The following is a 15,119-nucleotide window of genomic DNA, read 5'->3' on the forward strand; positions in this document are numbered from 1 at the left end:
GATGACTTAGACTGATAAGGGACAAAGTGAGAAAAGAGAACTTAACTTCAGTCGGCTAAGCTCGTGGTCGACTCATTTGACGACCAATGGACTGCAACCCATGACCCAATCAGGATTATTACTCAAATCATGTCCATCGGAGTCGGTGATCGCCTCTCCACCTCCATCCCCCCCTCACTCCTCTGTCGTCCTTCTCCTAAACCAATAATCTTGCAGCAATCAGGGTCTTTACCAAATGAGTCGTTCTTGCATCAGGTCAAGTAATTCGGCATGTTCAGCTTCAGCAACAAGAGTAGCGGTCTCGTCTATCACCATTGAGAGTTGGCGCACCGCGTAAGCACGTGGGCGGCTGCGAGTAACAGGGAAGCGGGTAGAGGAGGAGTGAAGCGTGTTAGGATGCCCGCAGCCCCCGGAGGTGGGGAGGGGGTGCAGCTGTCGGGCTAGCGGGAGAGGATCGCGGTACATCTGGTTGGAGCCTCGCACTCATAAGAAAATTGGGATCCAGGTGGCGATAAGGGGAGATGGGCTGGTCAAGAAGTGTCGTTTTGGCTTTCGATGGTCTTGTATCAGGCGGGAACGTCAGCGGTGAGGTTCGGCGCATGACCTGGGAGGCGTGCGGTGGAACGCGAGGAGATTAGCTGGTTATGAGAGCCGGGAAGGAGATGGGGGGGTCTGCACTGGGGTTGACGAACTGTTTTCAGTGGTGGCGCCGCCGCCCCTACTCTTTCCCCATCCCCCTCGAGGCCATTGTAATCCTCAGAGGCTCTCACCCGGCTGGTCTTGCCTGTCTCCGGGCCGAAAAGGGTGACCTGGATGAAGTAGTAATGCAGGAATTTGGGGCAGTGCGCTGGGAGAAAGGGGGCCGGGAACGGCCGCGAAATGGGTTGAAACCCCAAAGGGGTCAGACGCCCCTTAGAAGTGGGGCCGTGCGAGCCGGGACCGTTTGGGACAGCATCGCCATCCCGTGGAGAAGGCCAGACCCTCCGAAAGCACACCCTCCGCCGACTGCGCAGACCATGAGACACTTGCTGTCCCGTGCATCTCAGCGCTTGAAGACTGAGATGCTCTTCCCGGCTGTAAGTTCTAAATGGGCGAGCGGACCGAGTGCCCAGGAGGCGGCGGCGGCTCCTCAAGGCCTAACGTTTTGAGTGCTTCTTGTGGGAGTGGTAGGCTGACTGACATGGCATCCCGCCAGGGCTTGCGTCCGGCTCACCCGCCCCAGGGTCCCCCGGCCAGGGTCCACCCCCCCGCCAGGGCTCCACCAGCGCCGCCCAGGGCTCACCCCGGCCGCAGGGTCCCCACCCCGGCCACGGCGTCACCCGCCCAGGCTCCACCGCCCGGCCCCAGGGTCACCGGCCCCAGGGGCTCACCCGACGGTCCGGGCTCCACATGGCGTGCCACCGGAGCTCCGCGGCAGGGCTCCACCTGCCCGGGCTCCACGCCCACCTGGGCTCACCTCTGCGACCCGAGGAGGTGGGAGCGTTCTTTTCCCTGGCAGGGAAGCAGGTGCTGGCCAGTGGTCTAGATGAAGAACTTTTCTTTAGTAGAGAAGTGGCCTTGGTTGGGCACCACTTCTATCCTTTAACCGCGAAGAGCATGATCCTGCCTTTCACTTGGCCTGCAGAGTCCAAGTTGAATATAAGCAGGTTTCCAAGTAGACAATTTCGTGGACCTGCCCCGGGTCAGCATTTCTGCTTGGTGGGGGTGGGGCGTGCGAGGGGGCACGGGGTAGGGGGACTTCCACGCACTATATTGGCTCTAGCTTTCCTTTTCTGCAAAGTAGATGATGAGGTTATGAGACTAGATGCAGCTCAACTTGACAGTAAATTCTTCAAAAACTTCCCTTCTTCAGAAATTTGAAAGGAAGGAAATGTGCTACAAAAAACTTCGGTCTTAGACAAAGCCACTAGCAGAACTGTTTATGATCCTGTTCATGCAGCTCCAGCTACTTCTACCCGTGTGTTTTATATCAGCGCAGGGGTTTGCCGTGCAGTTATATTTCTTGTAGTAATAATATTAGCTGTTTTGCACCTTCAAAACATGACAAGAATTGAACTCGAAGACAGCATCAGTGTCCAGTAGTTCCCAAAGGTTGTCTCAGCCATGTCCCAGATGACTCAGTATCTGAGAGGAGACACACCCAACAGTGGTACTTCCATCCCGTTATCCTACCTTGTGGCTGGGTAGAGGAGTGTTTTGAGAAGTGCCACTCTTTTGGAGGCCAGAGCGAAGGTGAAGGATATCGAAATGTCCAAGGAGAGGATAACTCTATCCACAGACAGGATGTACTCCAAGAAGGTAGTTTAGGGCGTATTTTCCATGGGATTTATGTAGATGAAAAAGATCCAAATAAAGAACAGCAATCGATTGTAAAAACAGAGATTAAGCTTCTGAAATTCAGGTGACAATGATTCTCACTGAACATTGTAAGCTATGAGATCTTCGTCACAGAAATCTTCCTCCTATTTCCCTTGTGTGTATAGAAGATAGAGAAACCCCTGGTGATATTGCCTTACATGAATTGGGAGAATCGTAAATAGTTTTCACAGCATTGCAAATTGTGTGTCCGTGTGTGTATTAGCCAGTCAGTCCTGTCCAACTCTTGCCACCCCATGGCCTGTAGCCCGCCAAGCTCTTCTGTCCGAGGAATTCTTCAGGCAAGAATAATGGAGTGGGTGGCCATTCCCTTCTCCAGGTGATCTTTCCGACCCAGGGATCAAACTCGGGTCTCCTGAATTGCAGGCAGATTCTTTACTGTCTGAGCCACCAGGGGAGCCTGCAGCACAAATTAGTAGAGGCCAATAATCCGCAGGCAATTTCTCAACAGGACCTGGTCCACAAGGTCAGATTGCCTGTGGAATGGATTACCTGGTCAGAAGAGAAGTCCTCCACAAAGACCCGGCTGCTAGGAACTCTGCCATTGATGACAGCCTCAAGTTAAGAGTGCAGATAGCCCCTCTCCAGAATCTTGTACCCATGGACTCTCACTGGTGTGGGGACAATGAAAACGTGGGATCGATGAATGGCTCATAAATGTCTGGTTAAGAATGAGGTCTCCAGACTTTCCTGGTGATCCAGTCGCTAAGTTTCCAAACTCCCAGTGAAGGGGCTGGGTTCGATCCTCGGTCGAGGAACTGGATCCCGCATGCTACAACTAAGAAGTCAGCATGTTGCAACTAAGAGTCTTCATGCTGCAAAAAAGATCCCAAGCGCCACAACTAAGACCCAATACAAAAATTCAATAATTTTTTTAGTTCTCTAGTGCTAGTGATGTGTGGACCTTCAGAGTGATAGTGTAGGAGTTCATAGCTCTGGGTCAAATACCCTACACGGATGTCGACTCTTTAGAGATATGAAAGAAGGTTATCAAATACCCCAGCCTATCAACTGTCCTGATGAACCATTTGTGTGATGGCTTGTACTGGGCCTCAGATTCGGAGGAGAAGCCCAGTTCCAGCAGCTGGCCCAGTGTCTCACAGGGTTCCATGCAGCCCTGGGGGCCTGTGTCTGACTGTCTTCTCACAGTCCCCCAACATCAGGGGGAAGGTGCCTGCTGAGGCCCACTTGGAGCCAGGCAGTTACATATATCACCCAGCACCACAGAAGCACATTGTCTTCCAGAACACTGTGCCTTAGGAATGCCATAGCATCTGAACTTTCTAAGATAGACTTAATAATGTGGAATATTTTCTAGATATCACTTTCATTAGGTTGAAATGAAAATGTTTGTATAAATGTTTTGACCAAGAAATTTTTAAACAGTGTTATAAAATAAATAATTTTTAAAATTGTTCCAACACAAATACTTAGACTAGCTTAGTGCCAAGTGCTTTTTAGTTTTTACTTCATCCAAGTAATGTAGTTGATTCACCGTTGAATGTGCCGGGCTTAGTTGCTCAGTTGTGTCCAACTATTTGCAACCCCGTGGACTATACAGTGCGTGAAATTCTCCAAGGTTGAATACTGGAATGGGTAGCCTTTCCCTTCTCTAGGGGATCTTCCCAACCCAGGGATTGAACCTAAGTCTTCCACATTGCAGGCGGATTCTTTACCTTCTAAGGCACCAGGGAAGCTCAAGAATACTGGAGTGGGTAGCCTCTCCCTTTTCCAGGGGATCTTTCTGACCCAGGAATTGAGCTGGGGTCTCCTGCATTGCAGGTGGATTCATTACCTGCTGAGCCACCAGGGAAACCCTTAAGTTTCTTTCTTTCTTTCTTTCTTTCTTTCTTTTTAATATTTATGACTAGTCTTGGGAATTATTTGTCTATAAGATGAAATACTTTGTCTTAGGAAAAGAAAAATGAAAAAAATGCTCTAGCCTTGTACAGGAAAAAGCAGTGTTGGAGGAAGAAAACTTAAAAGCTAGAAGGAAAAAAAGAGAAAAATACAATAGAAACAGAAACTACTCTTTCATGGAAAGTTGCCTTTTTAATTTTTTTTTTTAGTACAGAGGAGTTTTGCCTTTTTACTTTGGTGAAAGTAGGAGAAGAATTTACTGAAACATCTTAAATTTGGCAGATCCTAGCATTTCTCAGTGCCAGAAGTGGATTTGGGTGAGGTCAATAGTAAATAATCACTCTTACTGCACCTAGAAGAGTCCTATCAGAGAAGGCAATGGCACCCCACTCCAGTACTCTTGCTTGGAAAATCCCATGGATGGAGGAGGCTGGTAGGCTGCAGTCCATGGGATCACAAAGAGTCGGACACGACTAAGTGACTTCACTTTCACTTTTCACTAGCATGCATTGGACAAGGAAATGGCAACCCACTCCAGTGTTCTTGCCTGGAGAATCCCAGGGACGGGGGAGCCTGGTGGGCTGCTGTCTATGGGGTCGCACAGAGTTGGACACAATTGAAGCGACTTAGCAGCAGCAGTAGCAGTAGCAGCAGAACAGTCCCATGCACAGAATGGGTGCCTGAGTTGTGTTGTGTAGAAAAAAATAAGTAAACATATTTTGTGCTTATCTTCAAGGCTGGCTTAAGTATAAAATGGATTTTTTAAAACACTTGAAAAAATTAAAGAATTCAAATTTTTTTCAATTACATATGCATCATGAGGAAGGCGCTCAATGCTATCCACTGATCAGCGCCTCTCTGGAGTTAAAGCTCCAGACAGCTCAGACTGTTACTAGTTGAAGCTGGTTATGACCCAGATCCTACCACCTATGAAAGTAACAAGTGGTTGAAAAGGACAAGTTAGTTTGCTCAGGAGCCCCGGGAAAATAGTGGCCTAATGTCCTCAGACTGCCTCCAAGTTTCCAGGTTAGAAAAGGGGCAGAGGTGGCTGCTGCAGGGCGCATCAGCGTCTTGAGCACAGTCAGGTTGGTTGGCACAAGGCGAACGTTTGAGCACCACCAAGCTTATGGTTTCAACCAGTCTGGGGGTCTGTGTGCTTGCAGTTTTGATGTGCTGGGGGTCTGCTTCCTGTAGAAACAACTTGAGGCTTGTGTCAGCTCTTTGTTATCTTTCAGGGAACTGGGAATTTCATGACACTGCTCTGTGGCTGGTCACAGTCTACATTGTTACCAGTTTCCCAGCCTAAGGAGTATTCCTTTCTCCATCTTCACATGTTCTAATCCTTAACTCTTAAACCACCATTTTGAGACTCACAGGAGGCCTGGCTGACTAAAACTTTCTACAAACAAGAGGCAGACAGATACCATGGGGGACGGGTCTTTCCCACTAAGGCACCCTAGAGCTCTTTTGGTTACAAGACCATTTATTACTCATTTTTCCATGATCCCAAGAAGCCCAGGGCCTCCAACAGCTTCCTGTCTCTTGAAGAGAGTCTAGACATGCCCTCTCTCAACTGGCATCTTATCCCTTTGTCTGATAACTCACGCAGCACAACCCCCTGACCTGGCCCCCAGGACCTAACTTAGGAGGGACGGGAACAGGGTTTCCCAGAGTGTGACACAGGGCTCGAGGGTGAGGCTGGGCATCCCCACTTCTACCCTTTGCTCCCACATTCATAGTGTCTAGGAATTGGGACAGCAGCAGCCTATAATGGTTATTGATTAAGGTAGAAGTGGACAGATTTTTTTTTTCTCCGGAAGAAGGTAAATCTCAAGGCATCTTTAGGCAATTTGGTATCTTTATCTGGTGCGAAAGAGGCTTCCATGTTTGTGGGGCACCAGAAGCCAAATATAATGTATACATCAACTGAGAAAAAGAGTTGTCCACTGTCCTGGCTTCTGACCCCAGTAATGAGTGACACATCCCATAAAGAATCATCCAAGAGCTGCCTCCATTGTCTGATTATGAACCAGAAACTTACACTGTCCTGCCTTGTCGCTTCTGGTGGTGGGACTGTGATAGGAGTGTGGATCTGGCTGTTATGGGCTAATGAACCCCCTCTGCTGTAGACTGGCTTGCTTGGTTCAAGGAGCCATATGGGGACACTGCATGAAGCCACAGGTGTGATCAGGGGATAGTGGCCCTGTATCAACTCTGGTGTCAGGCCTAGGTCCCCTGCTGGTACATCTTATTTGTTCCCTGTGGCCCTGGTTATGCCAAGCCACATAATCACTTCTATCCTATGATGGCGGGCCTATCAGAAACTAATGGTTAGGGGTTGGTGTACCCAGATCATAATGGGCAACTCTGACATTCCATGACCAGAGGCATCTCTGCCAGGCCCCAGGACCATACCAGGAGCCACACTGAATGGTATGGGCTTTCTCACTGCAAGTGGTGTGTCCTTTCTTCAGGACACTAGGAGTCTGTGTTGTGAGCCTCCAAGTAAAATGCCACATACAGCATGTAGCTCCTTTCCAAACACAGATAGCTATGATGTCACCAGTTCTGTTAGGTCACCTGCCCAAGAAGCAGGTCCAGCCACACTCATCATTCATCAATTGTGACTGCTTTTGTGCCAGGACAGCAGTTGCCGCAGAGACCTAGGGTCTGCGAAGCCTGAAATGTTTCATATGTACCATTAGAGGAAACCTAGGACCTCAGTGGTAATTCAGTGGAGATGAGATAGGGACCACAGCTCTGCAGGCCTAGGGAGACTGCAGGTTGGTGCTCATTTCCATAATTTCCTCCAGGAGATAATGTTGTTTACACGTACTATCAGGGGATGGGGAGTCAGGGTCAGAAGAATGAATGTGGAATTCATGACTATGGTACCCTCACCCATGGTAGTTTACTAACAACACAAACTGTCCATTCATGTCAGAAGTCCAGGACATGTGCAATGGACACTGAGTGGATCTGTGGACCCAGAGATAAACACTGTTAGCAGGACCTGGGACTGGTGTCTATTAATTGCCTGGTCCTCGGAACATCACTTCACAGCACAGGTGCCGTGATTATGGTACCATTCCTGTGCATGGCATTAGTAACACACTGGGTTCCATATGAATGTGGAAGTAGTTCTAGCTCACTTCAGTCACTCAGTGGTGTCCGACCCTTTGCGACCCCATGGACTGCAGCCCGCCAAGCTTCCCTGTGCATCACCAACTCCCAGAGCTTACTCAAACTCATGTGCATCGTGTCGGTGATGCCATCCAGCCATCTCATCCTCTGTCATCCACTTCTCCTCTGGCCTTCAATCTTTCCCAGCATCAGGGTCTTTTCCAGTGAGTTAATTCTTCGCCTCAGGTGGCCAAAGCATTGGACTGACTTACCCCAGTAAATAACCATGTGGCTCATCGGGAGAGAATGGAAGGACTTCTGCACTTGCTGTGGTGATGAAAGGGCCCTCCTCACTGGGACGGGGCTTCTTTCTCTGGTGATGCCTTCTGAGAAGTAGCTCAGTCCTGGGAATTTTGGTAGGGATGTTTGGGAGGGATGGCTGCTTTCAGCCTGCTGATCATTCAGTCTTGTGTTTGTCTCTCCTTGTTTTCTGTCAGTAAAGCAACTTGCATCCAGGTTTACTGACCATCTCTCTGTCTCTAGGATCACCCTGTGCTCTGAGCCAGCATTGTGCTCTTGGCAGTAAGGCCCTGGCTGGCACTGGGACTCTCTAATGACTTTTAGCTTCCCTGATAGCTCAGTTGGTAAAGAATCCACCTGCAATGCGAGAGACCTGGGTTCGATCCCTGAATTGGGAAAATCCTCTGGAGAAGGGAAAGGCTACTCACCGAAGTATTCTGGCCTGGAGAATTCCATGGATTGTATAGTCCATGGGGGTCACAAGAGTCAGACACGACTAGCGACTTTCACTAATCACTGACCATTGTACCAACTTTGCTCCTGACATACGACACTCCACCTGCAATCTGATTTTTCCCCATTTTCCACCCTGTTCCTGCCTGAAGCTGATGGGAACACGGTCTCCTACCACTATCCCTGATTTACACAAAAGTCAACCTTGAACTGTTGGAGATGCTTCTCATCCATGCTTTCCTCTCGGGCTCCATAGACTCCATCAGGCTTTCCCATGGTGCCTGGTGGCCTGGACACTTTCCTGCCCTTTCATTCCATGTCTGCCCTGGCAGATTCACTTCTCTGAGCCTTGGATCTCCTCCTCTACCACCTGCCTCGGAAGTTCTGGACTTTCTCTTTCAAGCCATGTGGGCCAGGTCTTTCTCCAGGCTTCTGAGACCCATCCTAGTGGGAGATCAGCAGCATCTCCCCAGCCTTGCTAAGTCCTGTGACCCATAATTATTAACTCTTCCTTCTCCTACTTGGGGTTCTGTGTTCACCCGTCACCTCTTTGCCCTTCTCCCTGTGATCCTGCTTCCTCAGGAGCATCCCCACAGACTCCCCATCTCTCACAGAACACGGGGTTAGATTCTGACAGTCCTCTGTCATGTAGACTTTTCCTGCAGAGCAGCCTGACACGTCTCTGCAAAGGTTATGATGCTGGGAACAAACCTGGTGGACAAGGGGACACACCCAGGATGTGTGATGTTTGCCAGGCAGGGGACTCCTCCTTCTCCACAAGAAGGAGTGTATGGTGTGTGTTGTGGGATGTCATTGCTCTGTCAGCCCGCCCTGCACTTTAATCCACTCTCACATAACTGGGGGAAGGGGCTTCACGGTCTTTTTTTCCCCAACCTCACCCTCACTGTGTTTTGCCTTCACAGATGCTCATTCTCTTTCCTATAATTTCACCATTGATCCTCAGCCCAGAGATGATCAGCCATGGTGTGAGGTTCAAGGAGAAGTTGATCAAAAGATCTTTCTCCGCTATGACTGTGGTACAGCTAAGATCAAGTACATGAGTCCAGTGGGAGAGGAAGTGAAAAGTATGAATGCTTGGGAAACACAGACTGTCACATTCAGAGACACTGGAGACTTGCTCCAGGAGCAGATGCCTGACGTTACACCGGAGAAACACATAAAGGGTGAGTTAGAAAATCCAAATGCAGGAGGAGTAGACTGGGGGCTTCGCTGCATCCACTGTTTTTGGGTAAAAAAAAAAAAAAAAAAAAAAGGATATTGTCCTTCCCTAGTAGTCCAGTGGAAAGAGCAGCTCTTGCAGGAGAGACCAGGGCCAGATTATCTGGTCCCAGGGGAGGTGGGCCCAGGTGGGTAAGAATCTGTCAAGCCCAGAGGCTGAGCTCTTTCTTTCCTTCAGTGGGATCAGGCCCTCTGACACTGCAGGCCAGGATGACATGCTGGCGTGAAGACAATGGACACACCAGTGCATCCTGGGAGTTTGGCTTCAATGGACAACTGTGCCTCCTCTTTGATTCAGAGAATGGACACTGGACAATGGTTCATCCTGTAGGGAGACAGATGAGAGAGAACTGGGAGAATGACAGGGCTGTGACGGACTTCTTCAAGAAAGTCTCCATGGGAGACTGTCGGGCCTGGCTTCAGGCTTTCTTGGTGCGCTGGGAGAAAATGTTGAATACCTCGAGTAAGTGAGAAGAGTAGGAGAAAGTGGTTGTCCTCTCATGGTGACATGGACCCATTCCCGTCTGTGTGTGTGTGTGTGTGTATGTGTGTGTGTGTGTGTGTTTGAGAATGTGATCCATCAGAGGTGAGTTGTTCTTGGAGAGCAATGGCCCGGGGACGCTCTGTCATCCTCCTTCCTCTTCCACTCCTGACGTCTCTCCTCACAGCTCAGGCCTTTGGAAGACTGAACATGGATTTTTGCTGATCCCAAACCTGTAGACATCTTTTTGATTTCTGGAATTTATTTCTCACCGTACCCTCTTTCCAGAATCTTCTTTCAAATGTCACCAATTCCACTTTGGGAAAACTGTCAATACCACCTCTGCTGTCAGCTCTTGAGGACTGCATCCTCAGGTCACCATCTCTGATTTCACAGCGGGACTGAGTGTCTGTGTTGGAAACCTTGCTCCCCTGTTAGCTGTCAGAGCCCCGTGAGGACTGGGCTCCTCCCTTCCCCCCATCTCGCCTGGGGATCTATCACAGGGGCCTCCATGTGATGGGTGCCAGCTGTCTGCACATTAGGGGTACTGAATCAGGGGGGCAAGGAGGCATCTGCCAAGTTTGGGGTCTGGACAAGGGCTTCACTCTTACTCTCTTTGCAGCATCACTGACCACGGGAGCCTCTACAGTGCAGCCCACGGCCACAGCCAGCAACCACATCAGCTGGATCACCACCGGGGTTCTCACCAGTTTTGTCATAATGGGCATCATAATCACTGTATCCATTACAAGAAGAGGTACTGAGGGCAGAATTCAGAGGGAAGGCAGGAGCACGGGGCCTGGTGTGAGGACAGGGAGGGAAATCCCAGACAACCCCTGCCCCTCACTGAACCTCTTCATCCTGGAAATGAGCAGGTGAACAAGGCCTCATATAACCTGAGAGCAAGAACTCAGACAAGCTCATCCTTGAGTTCTGAGAGGTCCCCACTGTCAGGTGACATTGTGAAAAGGGAGGGGCCTTTACTAGGCTGAGGGCCTACTGATGCTTACAGGGTTTAGCCAAGTCCCCTGACTGAGCACAGACTGCTGGCTGGCAGGGCCCAGGGTAGGTGGTCTGAGAACAACAGGCACTCGGGGCAGGACTCACGGGGGCTGAGAGCAGCATGGGGGCTCCATGTGATGTGTCAGCAGGAAGGGGACCCACCCAGGGGCCAAGGTGAGAGGGGCTGGGCTCTCATCCCAGGAAGAAGGGGTGGGAAGGCCTTTGCAGACCCAAGTCCAAAGACCTGTTCTCACAGGAAGTGGCCTGGGTCAAGCAGGCAAGGCCAAGCCCCACAGCAGAGACTGGGGGAAGGGCTGAGGCCAGGCCTGTGCTCCTGGAGCAGCAGCAGTTGTGGTTCAGCCTGTGGCCTGCCTGTCAGTAGCCTCCTGGGGACCCAGAGCCTCCATCACTGAGCGACTCTGCCTTGAGCTAGGTGTCTGGGAGTGGTGGGCCTGAACTGGGGTGGAGGCACCCAGCTGGGGGGCCCAGGAAGAGATCGGGGCAAGGACCCTGGTCCTGAGAGCTGTGTGTGCTGCTCCAAGGCTGGAGCAGTGCAAAGGAAGGAGGTTTCCTTACAGCTCCCCAAGGCTGTCAGGAAGCAAGGCCCCTCCTCTGGGCACCTGCTCCCTGGTCCTTTAGGCCCCCCTCAGGGAGGATCTGGACCTGAGTAAAGGAGCAGATTGATTCCTCACTGGCTCCAGTCCTAAGCCTGAGTAGGGGGTTCAGGGCCTGGGGTGACTCTGTGATGCAGGAAGGAAGGAGGAGGTGACAAGAAGCTGCTGGGCCTGGGGTGGGGCTGGGGGTGGAGGACATAGGAGCCCCTCAGTGATGCCAGGGCTGGAGGGGGCTGGGGAGGGGCAGCCCCAGGAAAGTGACAGGAGTTCCTCAGCCTCCTGGACCAAGGCCTCTTTCTTTTCTGCAGGAGACGGTGCTCCCAGGAAGCCCCAAAGTGTGCTCTGTCAGCCTCAGGACTCAGTCTCTGCTTGGCCGCCTTTATTCTCCTGCATTCACTTTAGAGCCAGGAGATGAGACCCAGGATTCAGAGCCTGCCTTCCAGTTATGATGACAAGGTGCCTTCACTGTCTCGTGTCTCTTGTCACATCTGGTGAAGAGCCTCCTCAGTCTCTTTTTTTTCCCATCCTCTTTTGCCTCTTTTCTTGGTGCTAAGTGATGGAACCCCTGCACTGAAATGTTCAACTACTTGAACAGGAAATCTCCTCAAATAGGATATTTTCTGTCTTCTAGTTTGTGAAAAATCAGACTCTTCTCTGTATGGCAATCTCATTGTTGCAAATGATGATAATGGGAGAAAAATATCATCTGCTATTACAGGACTCAGGGATTATTTCTATGTTCAGAGAAACAACTTTAGAGTATTTTCAACATAATAAAATATTATGCCTGAATGTCTCTTTTAGTCATTTTATTTCCTAATATGAATATTTAAGTATCTCGCTATTGCAAAGGACATAAATACTTCAATTTTCTTTTTCTAATCAAAGAGGCAACTCGGGGCTTTTCACCCTTTCCCCACCTTATGGGATTAAAGAGAACTGATGATTCAGCTACATTTATTGTGGAAGCCGAGAATAAAAACGCTCTTAAAGTAACATGCAGTCTAGCTGTCAATCCCAATCCTGATACCTGGATCCAAAGACATATCCTGGAACTTGTGCAATGAGACCGTTTTTCATTTCATCGAGATCTGCACCCTCAGTAGTGACTCCTGTGTTCCTCTATTCCTCCCCTCCTCGAAGGAGAAGCCAGACTTCACAGCACAAACTATGTCTGTTTTGAAAAGCAGATTTATTTCCCCATTGACAGAGGATCATAGAATACATAATGAATTACTACAAATAAATAAGATAAATTGTAACTTTTTTGGCAACTGATGAGCGGTTCATATATGTGAATTGTTGTTCAGTCGCTAAGTTATGTCCAACTCTGTGACCCCATGAACTGCAGCATGCCAGGCTTCCCTGTATCTCACTATCTCCAGAGTTTGCTCAAACTCATGTCCATTGAGTCACTGATGCCATCCAATCATCCCATCCTTTGTTGCCCCATTCTCCTCCTGCCCTCAATCTTTCCCAGCATCAGGGTCTTTTCCAGTGACTTGGCTCTTCACATCAGGAATGCAAAGTATTGGAGTTTCATCTTCAGCTTCAGTCCTTCCAATGAACATTCAGGACTCATTTCCTTTAGGATTGACTGGTTTGATCTTGCAGTATAAGCGACTCTCAAGAGTCTTATCTAGCACCACAGTTCCAAAGCATCAGTTCTTCAGCACTCAGCCTTCTTTAAGGTCCGACTCACATAGTGCATGACTCCTGGAAATTCCATAGCTTTGAGTGGACAGATCTTTGTTGCAAAGTGATGTCTTTGCATTGCATGTCCTACTCAGCATCTTTTTTTTTTCTTCTCAAACTAATTTTACCACTTAACCTTGATGGTCAGTTTTGCTTTCTTGTCATGCATGTGTTCACTGGAGGAGCACTTTTGATTTCCTTTAAGTACTTTCCCTTTGTGTTCACAACTTGGCCAACTGTTTGATTTGAAAGGCCTAGCTTCCAGCCTGTCATGGCTTTTGATATGCCTTTTTCAAAACCTTAACTCTTTCTCCCCTTGGATTTAAAGAGAAAGATGTCTGATTCTGCCTCTCACTCGGACATGTAGAGGGCACTGTAAGCTTTTTTTTTTTTTTTTTTTCTTTTCTTAAACTTTTCTTCCAAGGAGCAAGTGTCCTTTCATTTCTTAAATAAAACTAATTTTAATTTGATGGCTGCAGTCACCTTCCAAGTGATTTTGGAGCCCAAGAAAATAAAATCTGCCTGTGTTTCCACTTTTTTTCCCATATTATTGCCATGAAGTGATGGCCTCTGATGCCAAACTCTTAGTTTTTAGAATGTTCAGTTTTAAGCCAGAGTTTTCACTCCTCCTTCACCTTCCGCAGGGGGCTCTTTAGCTCCTCTTTGTTTTTTGCCATTCGGGTGGTATCATCTCCACATCTGAGGTTGTTGTTATTTTTCTCAGCAATCTTGATTCCAGCTTGGCATTCATCCAGCCCAGCATTTCACATGATGTACTTGGCATAGAAGTTAAAAAAGCAGAGTGACAACATACAGCCTCGACGTACTCCTTTCCCAATTTGAACCACTCCGTTGTTCCATGTCCTGTTCTGACTATTGCTTCTTGTCCTGCACACAGGCCACTCAGGAGACAGGTAAGGTGGTCCGGTATTCCCATCTCTTTAAGAATTTTCCACAGTTTGTTGTGATCCACACAGTCAAAGGCTCTAGTGTAGTCAATGAAGCAGGAGTAGATGTTTTTCTGGATTCCCTTACTTCTTCTGTGATCCAGCGGATGTTAGCAATTTGATCTCTGCTTCCTCCCAATCCAGAGTGTGCATTGGGAAGTTCTTGGCTCACCTACTGCTCAGGCCTAGCTTGAAGGATTTTGAGCATGACCTCACTAGCATGTGAAATGTGTGCGATGGTATGAGAGTTTGAACGTTCTTTGGTATTGGAGTGAAACTGACCTTTTCCAGTCCTGTAACCACTGTGGAGTTTTCCAAATATCCTGGCATACTGAGTGCAGCATTTTAACAGCATCATTGTTCAGGATTTTAAATTGCTCAGCTGCAATTCCATCACCTCCACTAGCTATGTTCTTAGTAATTCTTCCTAAGGCCCACTTGACTTCACACTCCAAGATACCTGGCTCTAGATGAGTGACCACACCATCATGGTTATCCAGGTCATTAAGACCTTTTTTGTACACTTCTTCTGTCTGTTTTTGTCACCTCTTTTTCATCTCATCTGCTTCTGTTAGGTCCTTTTGATTTGTCCTTTATTGTGCCCATCTTGGCATGAAGTGTTCCCTTGGTATCTTGAATTTTCTTGAACAGATCTCTAGGCTTTCCCTCCCTATTTTTTTTCCCCCCTCTATTTGCACTGATCATCTAGGAAGCCTTTCTTACCTCTCCTTGCTACTCCTGGGAATTCTGCATTCAGATGAATAGATCTTTCCTTCTCTCCTTTGCCTTTCTCGTCTCTTCTTTGCTCAGCTATTTGTAAGGCCTCCTCAGGAATCATTGTGTCTTCTTGCATGTCTTTTTCTTGGGGATGGGTTTGGTCAGCACCTGCTGTAAAATGTCATGAACCTCCATCCATAGTTCTTCAGGAACTCTGTGTACACATATAATCCCTTAAATCTATTTGTCACTTCCACTGGATAATATAAGAGAGTTGATTTAGGTCATAGCTGAATGGCCTAGTGGTTTTTC

The 15,119-nt window shown here is 48.6% G+C and overlaps 2 pseudogenes; both read left to right on the plus strand.

Annotated features, from left to right (window-relative positions):
* The first annotated feature begins 824 nt into the window (after nt 1–824).
* LOC108635519 lies at nt 825–3,412 on the plus strand (annotated as a pseudogene).
* Nucleotides 3,413–8,517: 5,105 nt separating this feature from the next.
* Nucleotides 8,518–12,231, plus strand: LOC108633338 (annotated as a pseudogene).
* Nucleotides 12,232–15,119: the final 2,888 nt, after the last annotated feature.

This window comes from Capra hircus, unplaced genomic scaffold (assembly GCF_001704415.2).
Source record: "Capra hircus breed San Clemente unplaced genomic scaffold, ASM170441v1, whole genome shotgun sequence".
NCBI lineage: Eukaryota > Metazoa > Chordata > Mammalia > Artiodactyla > Bovidae > Capra > Capra hircus.